At 36.4% G+C, this 18,023-nt stretch overlaps 12 non-coding genes across 12 annotated transcripts; all 12 read right to left on the bottom strand.

Moving 5' to 3' along the window:
* Nucleotides 1-1,502: 1,502 nt before the first annotated feature.
* On the bottom strand, nt 1,503-1,574 carry TRNAQ-CUG (transfer RNA glutamine (anticodon CUG)). The gene has a single exon. It is a non-coding gene; the product is annotated as a tRNA-Gln (tRNA).
* A 1,299-nt stretch (nt 1,575-2,873) lies between these two features.
* Nucleotides 2,874-2,945, bottom strand: TRNAQ-CUG (transfer RNA glutamine (anticodon CUG)). The gene has a single exon. It is a non-coding gene; the product is annotated as a tRNA-Gln (tRNA).
* A 617-nt stretch (nt 2,946-3,562) lies between these two features.
* TRNAQ-CUG (transfer RNA glutamine (anticodon CUG)) lies at nt 3,563-3,634 on the bottom strand. Its single transcript has one exon. It is a non-coding gene; the product is annotated as a tRNA-Gln (tRNA).
* Nucleotides 3,635-4,137: 503 nt separating this feature from the next.
* TRNAQ-CUG (transfer RNA glutamine (anticodon CUG)) lies at nt 4,138-4,209 on the bottom strand. Its single transcript has one exon. It is a non-coding gene; the product is annotated as a tRNA-Gln (tRNA).
* Nucleotides 4,210-5,399: 1,190 nt separating this feature from the next.
* On the bottom strand, nt 5,400-5,471 carry TRNAQ-CUG (transfer RNA glutamine (anticodon CUG)). The gene has a single exon. It is a non-coding gene; the product is annotated as a tRNA-Gln (tRNA).
* A 4,710-nt stretch (nt 5,472-10,181) lies between these two features.
* Nucleotides 10,182-10,253, bottom strand: TRNAQ-CUG (transfer RNA glutamine (anticodon CUG)). The gene has a single exon. It is a non-coding gene; the product is annotated as a tRNA-Gln (tRNA).
* Nucleotides 10,254-11,552: 1,299 nt separating this feature from the next.
* TRNAQ-CUG (transfer RNA glutamine (anticodon CUG)) lies at nt 11,553-11,624 on the bottom strand. Its single transcript has one exon. It is a non-coding gene; the product is annotated as a tRNA-Gln (tRNA).
* A 616-nt stretch (nt 11,625-12,240) lies between these two features.
* TRNAQ-CUG (transfer RNA glutamine (anticodon CUG)) lies at nt 12,241-12,312 on the bottom strand. The gene has a single exon. It is a non-coding gene; the product is annotated as a tRNA-Gln (tRNA).
* A 503-nt stretch (nt 12,313-12,815) lies between these two features.
* Nucleotides 12,816-12,887, bottom strand: TRNAQ-CUG (transfer RNA glutamine (anticodon CUG)). The gene has a single exon. It is a non-coding gene; the product is annotated as a tRNA-Gln (tRNA).
* Nucleotides 12,888-14,186: 1,299 nt separating this feature from the next.
* Nucleotides 14,187-14,258, bottom strand: TRNAQ-CUG (transfer RNA glutamine (anticodon CUG)). The gene has a single exon. It is a non-coding gene; the product is annotated as a tRNA-Gln (tRNA).
* Nucleotides 14,259-15,443: 1,185 nt separating this feature from the next.
* Nucleotides 15,444-15,515, bottom strand: TRNAQ-CUG (transfer RNA glutamine (anticodon CUG)). The gene has a single exon. It is a non-coding gene; the product is annotated as a tRNA-Gln (tRNA).
* A 1,298-nt stretch (nt 15,516-16,813) lies between these two features.
* On the bottom strand, nt 16,814-16,885 carry TRNAQ-CUG (transfer RNA glutamine (anticodon CUG)). Its single transcript has one exon. It is a non-coding gene; the product is annotated as a tRNA-Gln (tRNA).
* Between the last annotated feature and the right edge of the window lie 1,138 nt (nt 16,886-18,023).

Genomic DNA, 18,023 nt, shown 5'->3' with positions numbered 1-18,023 from the left:
ATTGGTTTAATTATCTCTACGAGAGAATATTATCACATTTTTTTTGTTGTTAAATCGTGTTTATGGCGTACAACAATCACTATCAATACAATACCTCATTGAAAAAGGATTACACTCAGAAGGAATTAAACTGTGTCAAGGTCCCACCGAGAGTTGAACTCGGATTGCTGGTTTTAGAGTGCTAACCATTACACCATGGAACCCTTGACAATAGAGTGCAGTTTGGATATTTCTACTAAACAGGCAGTACGTGTAATTACAATAACACGTCGGCTATCATTCAAAATCGACCTCCCACAATAATCAAGAGGGCATAGCTTCTGTGCCTGCATGATCACCAAGATGTACAATTATTTTCTATTGTGGTTATATAACAAAAGCTAGAACCCTGCATTTGGAAAGGGAAAATACTATTAACAACTCAATGGGAAAAAACTGAGAAATGAAATTATGAATTTCAGTTGACTGAAAACTTAACTGTTGTAACCAGTGTCAGGCAGCTACTGCCAAGGCAAAAAGACTGTAAATTAGTTTCCATTTGGATAATCTACAATGTGGATAATACTAATTTCCAAGGTCTGTCTGTACTGAACACACTACGAGCTGGAAGTAGAGCCAGTGTTTGCATTACATGCCATAAAAATACTCTTTAAATTTGTTAATTTTATATGCCCTCAATTACATTGGTTTAATTATCTCTACGAGAGAATATTATCACATTTTTTTTGTTGTTAAATCGTGTTTATGGCGTACAACAATAACTATCAATACAATACCTCATTGAAAAAGGATTACACTCAGAAGGAATTAAACTGTGTCAAGGTCCCACCGAGAGTTGAACTCGGATTGCTGGATTCAGAGTGCTAACCATTACACCATGGAACCCTTGACAATAGAGTGCAGTTTGGATATTTCTACTAAACAGGCAGTACGTGTAATTACCATAACAGGTCGGCTATCATTCAAAATCGACCTCCCACAATAATCAAGAGGGCATAGCTTCTGTGCCTGCATGATCACCAAGATGTACAATTATTTTCTATTGCGGTTATATAACAAAAGCTAGAACCCTGCATTTGGAAAGGGAAAATACTATTAACAACTCAATGGGAAAAAACTGAGAAATGAAATTATGAATTTCAGTTGACTGAAAACTTAACTGTTGTAACCAATGTCAGGCAGCTACTGCCAAGGCAAAAAGACTGTAAATTAGTTTCCATTTGGATAATCTACAATGTGGATAATACTAATTTCCAAGGTCTGTCTGTACTGAACACCCTACGAGCTGAAAGTAGAGCCAGTGTTTGCATTACATGCCATAAAAAGACTCTTTAAATTTGTTAATTTTATATGCCCTCAATTACATTGGTTTAATTATCTCTACGAGAGAATATTATCACATTTTTTTTGTTGTTAAATCGTGTTTATGGCGTACAACAATAACTATCAATACAATACCTCATTGAAAAAGGATTACACTCAGAAGGAATTAAACTGTGTCAAGGTCCCACCGAGAGTTGAACTCGGATTGCTGGATTCAGAGTCCAGAGTGCTAACCATTACACCATGGAACCCTTGACAATAGAGTGCAGTTTGGATATTTCTACTAAACAGGCAGTACGTGTAATTACCATAACAGGTCGGCTATCATTCAAAATCGACCTCCCACAATAATCAAGAGGGCATAGCTTCTGTGCCTGCATGATCACCAAGATGTACAATTATTTTCTATTTCGGTTATATAACAAAAGCTAGAACCCTGCATTTGGAAAGGGAAAATACTATTAACAACTCAATGGGAAAAAAACTGGGAAATGAAATTATGAATTTCAGTTGACTGAAAACTTAACTGTTGTAACCAGTGTCAGGCAGCTACTGCCAAGGCAAAAAGACTGTAAATTAGTTTCCATTTGGATGATCTACAATGTGGATAATACTAATTTCCAAGGTCTGTCTGTACTGAACACACTACGAGCTGGAAGTAGAGCCAGTGTTTGCATTACATGCCATAAAAAGACTCTTTAAATTTGTTAATTTTATATGCCCTCAATTACATTGGTTTAATTATCTCTACAAGAGAATATTATCACTTTTTTTTGTTGTTAAATCGTGTTTATGGCGTACAACAATCACTATCCATACAATACCTCATTGAAAAAGGATTACACTCAGAAGGAATTAAATTGTGGCAATGTCCCACCGACAGTTGAACTCGGATTGCTGGATTCAGAGTGCTAACCATTACACCATGGAACCCTTAACAATAGAGTGCAGTTTGGATATTTCTACTAAACAGGCAGTACGTGTAATTACCATAACAGGTCGGCTATCATTCAAAATCGACCTCCCACAATAATCAAGAGGGCATAGCTTCTGTGCCTGCATGATCACCAAGATGTACAATTATTTTCTATTTCGGTTATATAACAAAAGCTAGAACCCTGCATTTGGAAAGGGAAAATACTATTAACAACTCAATGGGAAAAAACTGGGAAATGAAATTATGAATTTCAGTTGACTGAAAACTTAACTGTTGTAACCAGTGTCAGGCAGCTACTGCCAAGGCAAAAAGACTGTAAATTAGTTTCCATTTGGATGATCTACAATGTGGATAATACTAATTTCCAAGGTCTGTCTGTACTGAACACACTACGAGCTGGAAGTAGAGCCAGTGTTTGCATTACATGCCATAAAAAGACTCTTTAAATTTGTTAATTTTATATGCCCTCAATTACATTGGTTTAATTATCTCTACGAGAGAATATTATCACATTTTTTTTGTTGTTAAATCGTGTTTATGGCGTACAACAATCACTATCAATACAATACCTCATTGAAAAAGGATTACACTCAGAAGGAATTATACTGGGGCAAGGTCCCACCGAGAGTTGAACTCGGATTGCTGGATTCAGAGTCCAGAGTGCTAACCATTACACCATGGAACCCTTGACAATAGAGTGCAGTTTGGATATTTCTGCTAAACAGGCAGTACGTGTAATTACAATAACAGGTCGGCTATCATTCAAAATCGACCTCCCACAATAATCAAGAGGGCATAGCTTCTGTGCCTGCATGATCACCAAGATGTACAATTATTTTCTATTGCGGTTATATAACAAAAGCTAGAACCCTGCATTTGGAAAGGGAAAATACTATTAACAACACAATGGGAAAAAACTGGGAAATGAAATTATGAATTTCAGTTGACTGAAAACTTAACTGTTGTAACCAGCGTCAGGCAGCTACTGCCAAGGCAAAAAGACTGTAAATGAGTTTCCATTTGGATAATCTACAATGTGGATAATACTAATTTCCAAGGTCTGTCTGTACTGAACACCCTACGAGCTGGAAGTAGAGCCAGTGTTTGCATTACATGCCATAAAAAGACTCTTTAAATTTGTTAATTTCATGTGCCCTCAATTACATTGGTTTAATTATCTCTACGAGAAAATATTATCACTTTTTTTTTGTTGTTAAATCGTGTTTATGGCGTACAACAATTACTATCAATACAATACCTCATTGAAAAAGGATTACACTCAAAAGGAATTATACTGGGGCAAGGTCCCACCGAGAGTTGAACTCGGATTGCTGGATTCAGAGTCCAGAGTGCTAACCATTACACCATGGAACCCTTGACAATAGAGTGCAGTTTGGATATTTCTACTAAACAGGCAGTACGTGTAATTACAATAACAGGTCGGCTATCATTCGGAAAGAGAAAATACTATTAACAACTCAATGGGAAAAAACTGGGAAATGAAATTATGAATTTCAGTTGACTGAAAACTTAACTGTTGTAACCAGTGTCAGGCAGCTACTGCCAAGGCAAAAATACTGTAAATTAGTTTCCATTTGGATAATCTACAATGTGGATAATACTAATTTCCAAGGTCTGTCTGTACTGAACACCCTACGAGCTGGAAGTAGAGCCAGTGTTTGCATTACATGCCATAAAAAGACTCTTTAAATTTGTTAATTTTATATGCCCTCAATTACATTGGTTTAATTATCTCTACGAGAGAATATTATCACATTTTTTTTGTTGTTAAATCGTGTTTATGGCGTACAACAATCACTATCAATACAATACCTCATTGAAAAAGGATTACACTCAGAAGGAATTATACTGGGGCAAGGTCCCACCGAGAGTTGAACTCGGATTGCTGGATTCAGAGTCCAGAGTGCTAACCATTACACCATGGAACCCTTGACAATAGAGTGCAGTTTGGATATTTCTGCTAAACAGGCAGTACGTGTAATTACAATAACAGGTCGGCTATCATTCAAAATCGACCTCCCACAATAATCAAGAGGGCATAGCTTCTGTGCCTGCATGATCACCAAGATGTACAATTATTTTCTATTGCGGTTATATAACAAAAGCTAGAACCCTGCATTTGGAAAGGGAAAATACTATTAACAACTCAATGGGAAAAAACTGGGAAATGAATTATGAATTTCAGTTGACTGAAAACTTAACTGTTGTAACCAGTGTCAGGCAGCTACTGCCAAGGCAAAAAGACTGTAAATTAGTTTCCATTTGGATGATCTACAGTGTGGATAATACTAATTTCCAAGGTCTGTCTGTACTGAACACACTACGAGCTGGAAGTAGAGCCAGTGTTTGCATTACATGCCATAAAAAGACTCTTTAAATTTGTTAATTTCATGTGCCCTCAATTACATTGGTTTAATTATCTCTACGAGAGAATATTATCACTTTTTTTTTGTTGTTAAATCGTGTTTATGGCGTACAACAATTACTATCAATACAATACCTCATTGAAAAAGGATTACACTCAGAAGGAATTAAATTGTGGCAATGTCCCACCGACAGTTGAACTCGGATTGCTGGATTCAGAGTCCAGAGTGCTACCATTACACCATGGAACCCTTGACAATAGAGTGCAGTTTGGATATTTCTACTAAACAGGCAGTACGTGTAATTACAATAACAGGTCGGCTATCATTCGGAAAGAGAAAATACTATTAACAACTCAATGGGAAAAAACTGGGAAATGAAATTATGAATTTCAGTTGACTGAAAACTTAACTGTTGTAACCAGTGTCAGGCAGCTACTGCCAAGGCAAAAAGACTGTAAATTAGTTTCCATTTGGATGATCTACAATGTGGATAATACTAATTTCCAAGGTCTGTCTGTACTGAACACCCTACGAGCTGGAAGTAGAGCCAGTGTTTGCATTACATGCCATAAAAAGACTCTTTAAATTTGTTAGTTTTATATGACCTCAATTACATTGGTTTAATTATCTCTACGAGAGAATATTATCACATTTTTTTTGTTGTTAAATCGTGTTTATGGCGTACAACAATCACTATCAATACAATACCTCATTGAAAAAGGATTACACTCAGAAGGAATTATACTGGGGCAAGGTCCCACCGAGAGTTGAACTCGGATTGCTGGATTCAGAGTCCAGAGTGCTAACCATTACACCATGGAACCCTTGACAATAGAGTGCAGTTTGGATATTTCTACTAAACAGGCAGTACGTGTAATTACAATAACACGTCGGCTATCATTCAAAATCGACCTCCCACAATAATCAAGAGGGCATAGCTTCTGTGCCTGCATGATCACCAAGATGTACAATTATTTTCTATTGCGGTTATATAACAAAAGCTAGAACCCTGCATTTGGAAAGGGAAAATACTATTAACAACTCAATGGGAAAAAACTGAGAAATGAAATTATGAATTTCAGTTGACTGAAAACTTAACTGTTGTAACCAGTGTCAGGCAGCTACTGCCAAGGCAAAAAGACTGTAAATTAGTTTCCATTTGGATAATCTACAATGTGGATAATACTAATTTCCAAGGTCTGTCTGTACTGAACACACTACGAGCTGGAAGTAGAGCCAGTGTTTGCATTACATGCCATAAAAATACTCTTTAAATTTGTTAATTTTATATGCCCTCAATTACATTGGTTTAATTATCTCTACGAGAGAATATTATCACATTTTTTTTGTTGTTAAATCGTGTTTATGGCGTACAACAATAACTATCAATACAATACCTCATTGAAAAAGGATTACACTCAGAAGGAATTAAACTGTGTCAAGGTCCCACCGAGAGTTGAACTCGGATTGCTGCATTCAGAGTGCTAACCATTACACCATGGAACCCTTGACAATAGAGTGCAGTTTGGATATTTCTACTAAACAGGCAGTACGTGTAATTACCATAACAGGTCGGCTATCATTCAAAATCGACCTCCCACAATAATCAAGAGGGCATAGCTTCTGTGCCTGCATGATCACCAAGATGTACAATTATTTTCTATTTCGGTTATATAACAAAAGCTAGAACCCTGCATTTGGAAAGGGAAAATACTATTAACAACTCAATGGGAAAAAACTGGGAAATGAAATTATGAATTTCAGTTGACTGAAAACTTAACTGTTGTAACCAGTGTCAGGCAGCTACTGCCAAGGCAAAAAGACTGTAAATTAGTTTCCATTTGGATGATCTACAATGTGGATAATACTAATTTCCAAGGTCTGTCTGTACTGAACACACTACGAGCTGGAAGTAGAGCCAGTGTTTGCATTACATGCCATAAAAAGACTCTTTAAATTTGTTAATTTTATATGCCCTCAATTACATTGGTTTAATTATCTCTACGAGAGAATATTATCACATTTTTTTTGTTGTTAAATCGTGTTTATGGCGTACAACAATCACTATCCATACAATACCTCATTGAAAAAGGATTACACTCAGAAGGAATTAAACTGTGTCAAGGTCCCACCGAGAGTTGAACTCGGATTGCTGGATTCAGAGCGCTAACCATTACACCATGGAACCCTTGACAATAGAGTGCAGTTTGGATATTTCTGCTAAACAGGCAGTACGTGTAATTACCATAACAGGTCGGCTATCATTCAAAATCGACCTCCCACAATAATCAAGAGGGCATAGCTTCTGTGCCTGCATGATCACCAAGATGTACAATTATTTTCTATTTCGGTTATATAACAAAAGCTAGAACCCTGCATTTGGAAAGGGAAAATACTATTAACAACTCAATGGGAAAAAACTGAGAAATGAAATTATGAATTTCAGTTGACTGAAAACTTAACTGTTGTAACCAGTGTCAGGCAGCTACTGCCAAGGCAAAAAGACTGTAAATTAGTTTCCATTTGGATAATCTACAATGTGGATAATACTAATTTCCAAGGTCTGTCTGTACTGAACACCCTACGAGCTGGAAGTAGAGCCAGTGTTTGCATTACATGCCATAAAAAGACTCTTTAAATTTGTTAGTTTTATATGACCTCAATTACATTGGTTTAATTATCTCTACGAGAGAATATTATCACATTTTTTTTGTTGTTAAATCGTGTTTATGGCGTACAACAATCACTATCAATACAATACCTCATTGAAAAAGGATTACACTCAGAAGGAATTATACTGGGGCAAGGTCCCACCGAGAGTTGAACTCGGATTGCTGCATTCAGAGTGCTAACCATTACACCATGGAACCCTTGACAATAGAGTGCAGTTTGGATATTTCTACTAAACAGGCAGTACGTGTAATTACAATAACAGGTCGGCTATCATTCAAAATCGACCTCCCACAATAATCAAGAGGGCATAGCTTCTGTGCCTGCATGATCACCAAGATGTACAATTATTTTCTATTTCGGTTATATAACAAAAGCTAGAACCCTGCATTTGGAAAGGGAAAATACTATTAACAACTCAATGGGAAAAAAACTGGGAAATGAAATTATGAATTTCAGTTGACTGAAAACTTAACTGTTGTAACCAGTGTCAGGCAGCTACTGCCAAGGCAAAAAGACTGTAAATTAGTTTCCATTTGGATGATCTACAATGTGGATAATACTAATTTCCAAGGTCTGTCTGTACTGAACACACTACGAGCTGGAAGTAGAGCCAGTGTTTGCATTACATGCCATAAAAAGACTCTTTAAATTTGTTAATTTTATATGCCCTCAATTACATTGGTTTAATTATCTCTACGAGAGAATATTATCACATTTTTTTTGTTGTTAAATCGTGTTTATGGCGTACAACAATCACTATCCATACAATACCTCATTGAAAAAGGATTACACTCAGAAGGAATTAAACTGTGTCAAGGTCCCACCGAGAGTTGAACTCGGATTGCTGGATTCAGAGTGCTAACCATTACACCATGGAACCCTTGACAATAGAGTGCAGTTTGGATATTTCTACTAAACAGGCAGTACGTGTAATTACCATAACAGGTCGGCTATCATTCAAAATCGACCTCCCACAATAATCAAGAGGGCATAGCTTCTGTGCCTGCATGATCACCAAGATGTACAATTATTTTCTATTTCGGTTATATAACAAAAGCTAGAACCCTGCATTTGGAAAGGGAAAATACTATTAACAACTCAATGGGAAAAAACTGGGAAATGAAATTATGAATTTCAGTTGACTGAAAACTTAACTGTTGTAACCAGTGTCAGGCAGCTACTGCCAAGGCAAAAAGACTGTAAATTAGTTTCCATTTGGATGATCTACAATGTGGATAATACTAATTTCCAAGGTCTGTCTGTACTGAACACACTACGAGCTGGAAGTAGAGCCAGTGTTTGCATTACATGCCATAAAAAGACTCTTTAAATTTGTTAATTTTATATGCCCTCAATTACATTGGTTTAATTATCTCTACGAGAGAATATTATCACATTTTTTTTGTTGTTAAATCGTGTTTATGGCGTACAACAATCACTATCAATACAATACCTCATTAAAAAAGGATTACACTCAGAAGGAATTATACAGGGGCAAGGTCCCACCGAGAGTTGAACTCGGATTGCTGGATTCAGAGTGCTAACCATTACACCATGGAACCCTTGACAATAGAGTGCAGTTTGGATATTTCTACTAAACAGGCAGTACGTGTAATTACCATAACAGGTCGGCTATCATTCAAAATCGACCTCCCACAATAATCAAGAGGGCATAGCTTCTGTGCCTGCATGATCACCAAGATGTACAATTATTTTCTATTTCGGTTATATAACAAAAGCTAGAACCCTGCATTTGGAAAGGGAAAATACTATTAACAACTCAATGGGAAAAAACTGGGAAATGAAATTATGAATTTCAGTTGACTGAAAACTTAACTGTTGTAACCAGTGTCAGGCAGCTACTGCCAAGGCAAAAAGACTGTAAATTAGTTTCCATTTGGATGATCTACAATGTGGATAATACTAATTTCCAAGGTCTGTCTGTACTGAACACACTACGAGCTGGAAGTAGAGCCAGTGTTTGCATTACATGCCATAAAAAGACTCTTTAAATTTGTTCATTTTATATGCCCTCAATTACATTGGTTTAATTATCTCTACAAGAGAATATTATCACTTTTTTTTTGTTGTTAAATCGTGTTTATGGCGTACAACAATCACTATCCATACAATACCTCATTGAAAAAGGATTACACTCAGAAGGAATTAAATTGTGGCAATGTCCCACGGACAGTTGAACTCGGATTGCTGGATTCAGAGTGCTAACCATTACACCATGGAACCCTTGACAATAGAGTGCAGTTTGGATATTGCTACTAAACAGGCAGTACGTGTAATTACAATAACAGGTCGGCTATCATTCAAAATCTACCTCCCACAATAATCAAGAGGGCATAGCTTCTGTGCCTGCATGATCACCAAGATGTACAATTATTTTCTATTGCGGTTATATAACAAAAGCTAGAACCCTGCATTTGGAAAGAGAAAATACTATTAACAACTCAATGGGAAAAAACTGGGAAATGAAATTATGAATTTCAGTTGACTGAAAACTTAACTGTTGTAACCAGTGTCAGGCAGCTACTGCCATGGCAAAAAGACTGTAAATGAGTTTCCATTTGGATAATCTACAATGTGGATAATACTAATTTCCAAGGTCTGTCTGTACTGAACACCATACGAGCTGGAAGTAGAGCCAGTGTTTGCATTACATGCCATAAAAAGACTCTTTAAATTTGTTAATTTTATATGACCTCAATTACATTGGTTTAATTATCTCTACGAGAGAATATTATCACATTTTTTTTGTTGTTAAATCGTGTTTATGGCGTACAACAATCACTATCAATACAATACCTCATTAAAAAAGGATTACACTCAGAAGGAATTATACAGGGGCAAGGTCCCACTGAGAGTTGAACTCGGATTGCTGGATTCAGAGTCCAGAGTGCTAACCATTACACCATGGAACCCTTGACAATAGAGTGCAGTTTGGATATTTCTACTAAACAGGCAGTACGTGTAATTACAATAACAGGTCGGCTATCATTCAAAATCTACCTCCCACAATAATCAAGTGGGCATAGCTTCTGTGCCTGCATGATCACCAAGATGTACAATTATTTTCTATTGCGGTTATATAACAAAAGCTAGAACCCTGCATTTGGAAAGAGAAAATACTATTAACAACTCAATGGGAAAAAACTGGGAAATGAAATTATGAATTTCAGTTGACTGAAAACTTAACTGTTGTAACCAGTGTCAGGCAGCTACTGCCAAGGCAAAAAGACTGTAAATGAGTTTCCATTTGGATAATCTACAATGTGGATAATACTAATTTCCAAGGTCTGTCTGTACTGAACACCCTACGAGCTGGAAGTAGAGCCAGTGTTTGCATTACATGCCATAAAAAGACTCTTTAAATTTGTTAATTTTATATGACCTCAATTACATTGGTTTAATTATCTCTACGAGAGAATATTATCACATTTTTTTTGTTGTTAAATCGTGTTTATGGCGTACAACAATCACTATCAATACAATACCTCATTGAAAAAGGATTACACGCAGAAGGAATTATACTGGGGCAAGGTCCCACCGAGAGTTGAACTCGGATTGCTGGATTCAGAGTGCTAACCATTACACCATGGAACCCTTGACAATAGAGTGCAGTTTGGATATTTCTACTAAACAGGCAGTACGTGTAATTACAATAACAGGTCGGCTATCATTCAAAATCGACCTCCCACAATAATCAAGAGGGCATAGCTTCTGTGCCTGCATGATCACCAAGATGTACAATTATTTTCTATTGCGGTTATATAACAAAAGCTAGAACCCTGCATTTGGAAAGGGAAAATACTATTAACAACTCAATGGGAAAAAACTGGGAAATGAAATTATGAATTTCAGTTGACTGAAAACTTAACTGTTGTAACCAGTGTCAGGCAGCTACTGCCAAGGCAAAAAGACTGTAAATGAGTTTCCATTTGGATAATCTACAATGTGGATAATACTAATTTCCAAGGTCTGTCTGTACTGAACACCCTACGAGCTGGAAGTAGAGCCAGTGTTTGCATTACATGCCATAAAAAGACTCTTTAAATTTGTTAATTTTATATGCCCTCAATTACATTGGTTTAATTATCTCTACGAGAGAATATTATCACATTTTTTTTGTTGTTAAATCGTGTTTATGGCGTACAACAATCACTATCAATACAATACCTCATTAAAAAAGGATTACACTCAGAAGGAATTATACAGGGGCAAGGTCCCACCGAGAGTTGAACTCGGATTGCTGGATTCAGAGTCCAGAGTGCTAACCATTACACCATGGAACCCTTGACAATAGAGTGCAGTTTGGATATTTCTACTAAACAGGCAGTACGTGTAATTACCATAACAGGTCGGCTATCATTCAAAATCGACCTCCCACAATAATCAAGAGGGCATAGCTTCTGTGCCTGCTTGATCACCAAGATGTACAATTATTTTCTATTGCGGTTATATAACAAAAGCTAGAACCCTGCATTTGGAAAGGGAAAATACTATTAACAACTCAATGGGAAAAAACTGGGAAATGAATTATGAATTTCAGTTGACTGAAAACTTAACTGTTGTAACCAGTGTCAGGCAGCTACTGCCAAGGCAAAAAGACTGTAAATTAGTTTCCATTTGGATGATCTACAGTGTGGATAATACTAATTTCCAAGGTCTGTCTGTACTGAACACACTACGAGCTGGAAATAGAGCCAGTGTTTGCATTACATGCCATAAAAAGACTCTTTAAATTTGTTAATTTCATGTGCCCTCAATTACATTGGTTTAATTATCTCTACGAGAGAATATTATCACTTTTTTTTTGTTGTTAAATCGTGTTTATGGCGTACAACAATTACTATCAATACAATACCTCATTGAAAAAGGATTACACTCAGAAGGAATTAAACTGTGGCAAGGTCCCACCGAGAGTTGAACTCGGATTGCTGGATTCAGAGTCCAGAGTGCTAACCATTACACCATGGAACCCTTGACAATAGAGTGCAGTTTGGATATTTCTACTAAACAGGCAGTACGTGTAATTACAATAACAGGTCGGCTATCATTCGGAAAGAGAAAATACTATTAACAACTCAATGGGAAAAAACTGGGAAATGAAATTATGAATTTCAGTTGACTGAAAACTTAACTGTTGTAACCAGTGTCAGGCAGCTACTGCCAAGGCAAAAAGACTGTAAATTAGTTTCCATTTGGATAATCTACAATGTGGATAATACTAATTTCCAAGGTCTGTCTGTACTGAACACACTACGAGCTGGAAATAGAGCCAGTGTTTGCATTACATGCCATAAAAAGACTCTTTAAATTTGTTAATTTTATATGCCCTCAATTACATTGGTTTAATTATCTCTACGAGAGAATATTATCACATTTTTTTTGTTGTTAAATCGTGTTTATGGCGTACAACAATCACTATCAATACAATACCTCATTGAAAAAGGATTACACTCAGAAGGAATTATACTGGGGCAAGGTCCCACCGAGAGTTGAACTCGGATTGCCGGATTCAGAGTCCAGAGTGCTAACCATTACACCATGGAACCCTTGACAATAGAGTGCAGTTTGGATATTTCTGCTAAACAGGCAGTACGTGTAATTACAATAACAGGTCGGCTATCATTCAAAATCGACCTCCCACAATAATCAAGAGGGCATAGCTTCTGTGCCTGCATGATCACCAAGATGTACAATTATTTTCTATTGCGGTTATATAACAAAAGCTAGAACCCTGCATTTGGAAAGGGAAAATACTATTAACAACTCAATGGGAAAAAACTGAGAAATGAAATTATGAATTTCAGTTGACTGAAAACTTAACTGTTGTAACCAGTGTCAGGCAGCTACTGCCAAGGCAAAAAGACTGTAAATTAGTTTCCATTTGGATAATCTACAATGTGGATAATACTAATTTCCAAGGTCTGTCTGTACTGAACACACTACGAGCTGGAAGTAGAGCCAGTGTTTGCATTACATGCCATAAAATTACTCTTTAAATTTGTTAATTTTATATGCCCTCAATTATATTGGTTTAATTATCTCTACGAGAGAATATTATCACATTTTTTTTGTTGTTAAATCGTGTTTATGGCATACAACAATAACTATCAATACAATACCTCATTGAAAAAGGATTACACTCAGAAGGAATTAAACTGTGGCAAGGTCCCACCGAGAGTTGAACTCGGATTGCTGGATTCAGAGTGCTAACCATTACACCATGGAACCCTTGACAATAGAGTGCAGTTTGGATATTTTTACTAAACAGGCAGTACGTGTAATTACAATAACAGGTCGGCTATCATTCAAAATCGACCTCCCACAATAATCAAGAGGGCATAGCTTCTGTGCCTGCATGATCACCAAGATGTACAATTATTTTCTATTGCGGTTATATAACAAAAGCTAGAACCCTGCATTTGGAAAGGGAAAATACTATTAACAACTCAATGGGAAAAAACTGAGAAATGAAATTATGAATTTCAGTTGACTGAAAACTTAACTGTTGTAACCAGTGTCAGGCAGCTACTGCCAAGGCAAAAAGACTGTAAATGAGTTTCCATTTGGATAATCTACAATGTGGATAATACTAATTTCCAAGGTCTGTCTGTACTGAACACACTACGAGCTGGAAGTAGAGCCAGTGTTTGCATTACATGCCATAAAATTACTCTTTAAATTTGTTAATTTTATATGCCCTCAATTATATTGGTTTAATTATCTCTACGAGAGAATATTATCACATTTTTTTTGTTGTTAAATCGTGTTTATGGCGTACAACAATAACTATCAATACAATACCTCATTGAAAAAGGATTACACTCAAAAGGAATTATACTGGGGCAAGGTCCCACCGAGAGTTGAACTTGGATTGCTGGATTCAGAGTCCAGAGTGCTAACCATTACACCATGGAACCCTTGACAATAGAGTGCAGTTTGGATATTTCTACTAAACAGGCAGTACGTGTAATTACAATAACAGGTCGGCTATCATTCGGAAAGAGAAAATACTATTAACAACTCAATGGGAAAAAACTGGGAAATGAAATTATGAATTTCAGTTGACTGAAAACTTAACTGTTGTAACCAGTGTCAGGCAGCTACTGCCAAGGCAAAAAGACTGTAAATGAGTTTCCATTTGGATAATCTACAATGTGGATAATACTAATTTCCAAGGTCTGTCTGTACTGAACACACTACGAGCTGGAAGTAGAGCCAGTGTTTGCATTACATGCCATAAAAAGACTCTTTAAATTTGTTAATTTTATATGCCCTCAATTACATTGGTTTAATTATCTCTACGAGAGAATATTATCACATTTTTTTTGTTGTTAAATCGTGTTTATGGCGTACAACAATCACTATCAATACAATACCTCATTGAAAAAGGATTACACTCAGAAGGAATTATACTGGGGCAAGGTCCCACCGAGAGTTGAACTCGGATTGCTGGATTCAGAGTGCTAACCATTACACCATGGAACCCTTGACAATAGAGTGCAGCTTGGATATTTCTACTAAACAGGCAGTACGTGTAATTACAATAACACGTCGGCTATCATTCAAAATCGACCTCCCACAATAATCAAGAGGGCATAGCTTCTGTGCCTGCATGATCACCAAGATGTACAATTATTTTCTATTGCGGTTATATAACAAAAGCTAGAACCCTGCATTTGGAAAGGGAAAATACTATTAACAACTCAATGGGAAAAAACTGAGAAATGAAATTATGAATTTCAGTTGACTGAAAACTTAACTGTTGTAACCAGTGTCAGGCAGCTACTGCCAAGGCAAAAAGACTGTAAATGAGTTTCCATTTGGATAATCTACAATGTGGATAATACTAATTTCCAAGGTCTGTCTGTACTGAACACACTACGAGCTGGAAGTAGAGCCAGTGTTTGCATTACATGCCATAAAATTACTCTTTAAATTTGTTAATTTTATATGCCCTCAATTATATTGGTTTAATTATCTCTACGAGAGAATATTATCACATTTTTTTTGTTGTTAAATCGTGTTTATGGCGTACAACAATAACTATCAATACAATACCTCATTGAAAAAGGATTACACTCAAAATGAATTATACTGGTGCAAGGTCTCACCGAGAGTTGAACTCGGATTGCTGGATTCAGAGTCCAGAGTGCTAACCATTACACCATGGAACCCTTGACAATAGAGTGCAGTTTGGATATTTCTACTAAACAGGCAGTACGTGTAATTACAATAACAGGTCGGCTATCATTCAAAATCGACCTCCCACAATAATCAAGAGGGCATAGCTTCTGTGCCTGCATGATCACCAAGATGTACAATTATTTTCTATTGCGGTTATATAACAAAAGCTAGAACCCTGCATTTGGAAAGGGAAAATACTATTAACAACTCAATGGGAAAAAACTGAGAAATAAAATTATGAATTTCAGTTGACTGAAAACTTAACTGTTGTAACCAGTGTCAGGCAGCTACTGCCAAGGCAAAAAGACTGTAAATTAGTTTCCATTTGGATAATCTACAATGTGGATAATACTAATTTCCAAGGTCTGTCTGTACTGAACACACTACGAGCTGGAAGTAGAGCCAGTGTTTGCATTACATGCCATAAAAATACTCTTTAAATTTGTTAATTTTATATGCCCTCAATTACATTGGTTTAATTATCTCTACGAGAGAATATTATCACATTTTTTTTGTTGTTAAATCGTGTTTATGGCGTACAACAATAACTATCAATACAATACCTCATTGAAAAAGGATTACACTCAGAAGGAATTACACTGTGGCAAGGTCCCACCGAGAGTTGAACTCGGATTGCTGGATTCAGAGTGCTAACCATTACACCATGGAACCCTTGACAATAGAGTGCAGCTTGGATATTTCTACTAAACAGGCAGTACGTGTAATTACAATAACAGGTCGGCTATCATTCAAAATCGACCTCCCACAATAATCAAGAGGGCATAGCTTCTGTGCCTGCATGATCACCAAGATGTACAATTATTTTCTATTGCGGTTATATAACAAAAGCTAGAACCATGCATTTGGAAAGGGAAAATACTCTTAACAACTCAATGGGAAAAAACTGGGAAATGAAATTATGAATTTCAGTTGACTGAAAACTTAACTGTTGTAACCAGTATCAGGCAGCTACTGCCAAGGCAAAAAGACTGTAAATTAGTTTCCATTTGGATAATCTACAATGTGGATAATACTAATTTCCAAGGTCTGTCTGTACTGAACACACTATGAGCTGGAAGTAGAGCCAGTGTTTGCATTACATGCCATAAAAAGACTCTTTAAACTTGTTAATTTTATATGCCCTCAATTACATTGGTTTAATTATCTCTACGAGAGAATATTATCACATTTTTTTGTTGTTAAATCGTGTTTATGGCATACAACAATAACTATCAATACAATACCTCATTGAAAAAGGATTACACTCAAAAGGAATTATACTGGGGCAAGGTCCCACCGAGAGTTGAACTTGGATTGCTGGATTCAGAGTCCAGAGTGCTAACCATTACACCATGGAACCCTTGACAATAGAGTGCAGTTTGGATATTTCTACTAAACAGGCAGTACGTGTAATTACAATAACAGGTCGGCTATCATTCGGAAAGAGAAAATACTATTAACAACTCAATGGGAAAAAACTGGGAAATGAAATTATGAATTTCAGTTGACTGAAAACTTAACTGTTGTAACCAGTGTCAGGCAGCTACTGCCAAGGCAAAAAGACTGTAAATGAGTTTCCATTTGGATAATCTACAATGTGGATAATACTAATTTCCAAGGTCTGTCTGTACTGAACACACTACGAGCTGGAAGTAGAGCCAGTGTTTGCATTACATGCCATAAAAAGACTCTTTAAATTTGTTAATTTTATATGCCCTCAATTACATTGGTTTAATTATCTCTACGAGAGAATATTATCAAATTTTTTTTGTTGTTAAATCGTGTTTATGGCGTACAACAATCACTATCAATACAATACCTCATTGAAAAAGGATTACACCACTCAGAAGGAATTATACTGGGGCAAGGTCCCACCGAGAGTTGAACTCGGATTGCTGGATTCAGAGTGCTAACCATTACACCATGGAACCCTTGACAATAGAGTGCAGCTTGGATATTTCTACTAAACAGGCAGTACGTGTAATTACAATAACACGTCGGCTATCATTCAAAATCGACCTCCCACAATAATCAAGAGGGCATAGCTTCTGTGCCTGCATGATCACCAAGATGTACAATTATTTTCTATTGCGGTTATATAACAAAAGCTAGAACCCTGCATTTGGAAAGGGAAAATACTATTAACAACTCAATGGGAAAAAACTGAGAAATGAAATTATGAATTTCAGTTGACTGAAAACTTAACTGTTGTAACCAGTGTCAGGCAGCTACTGCCAAGGCAAAAAGACTGTAAATGAGTTTCCATTTGGATAATCTACAATGTGGATAATACTAATTTCCAAGGTCTGTCTGTACTGAACACACTACGAGCTGGAAGTAGAGCCAGTGTTTGCATTACATGCCATAAAATTACTCTTTAAATTTGTTAATTTTATATGCCCTCAATTATATTGGTTTAATTATCTCTACGAGAGAATATTATCACATTTTTTTTGTTGTTAAATCGTGTTTATGGCGTACAACAATAACTATCAATA

The sequence above is a fragment of the Rhinoderma darwinii genome, chromosome 3, assembly GCF_050947455.1.
Source record: "Rhinoderma darwinii isolate aRhiDar2 chromosome 3, aRhiDar2.hap1, whole genome shotgun sequence".
In the NCBI taxonomy this organism is placed as follows: domain Eukaryota; kingdom Metazoa; phylum Chordata; class Amphibia; order Anura; family Rhinodermatidae; genus Rhinoderma; species Rhinoderma darwinii.
This window is presented reverse-complemented; position numbering and strand designations above follow the sequence as displayed.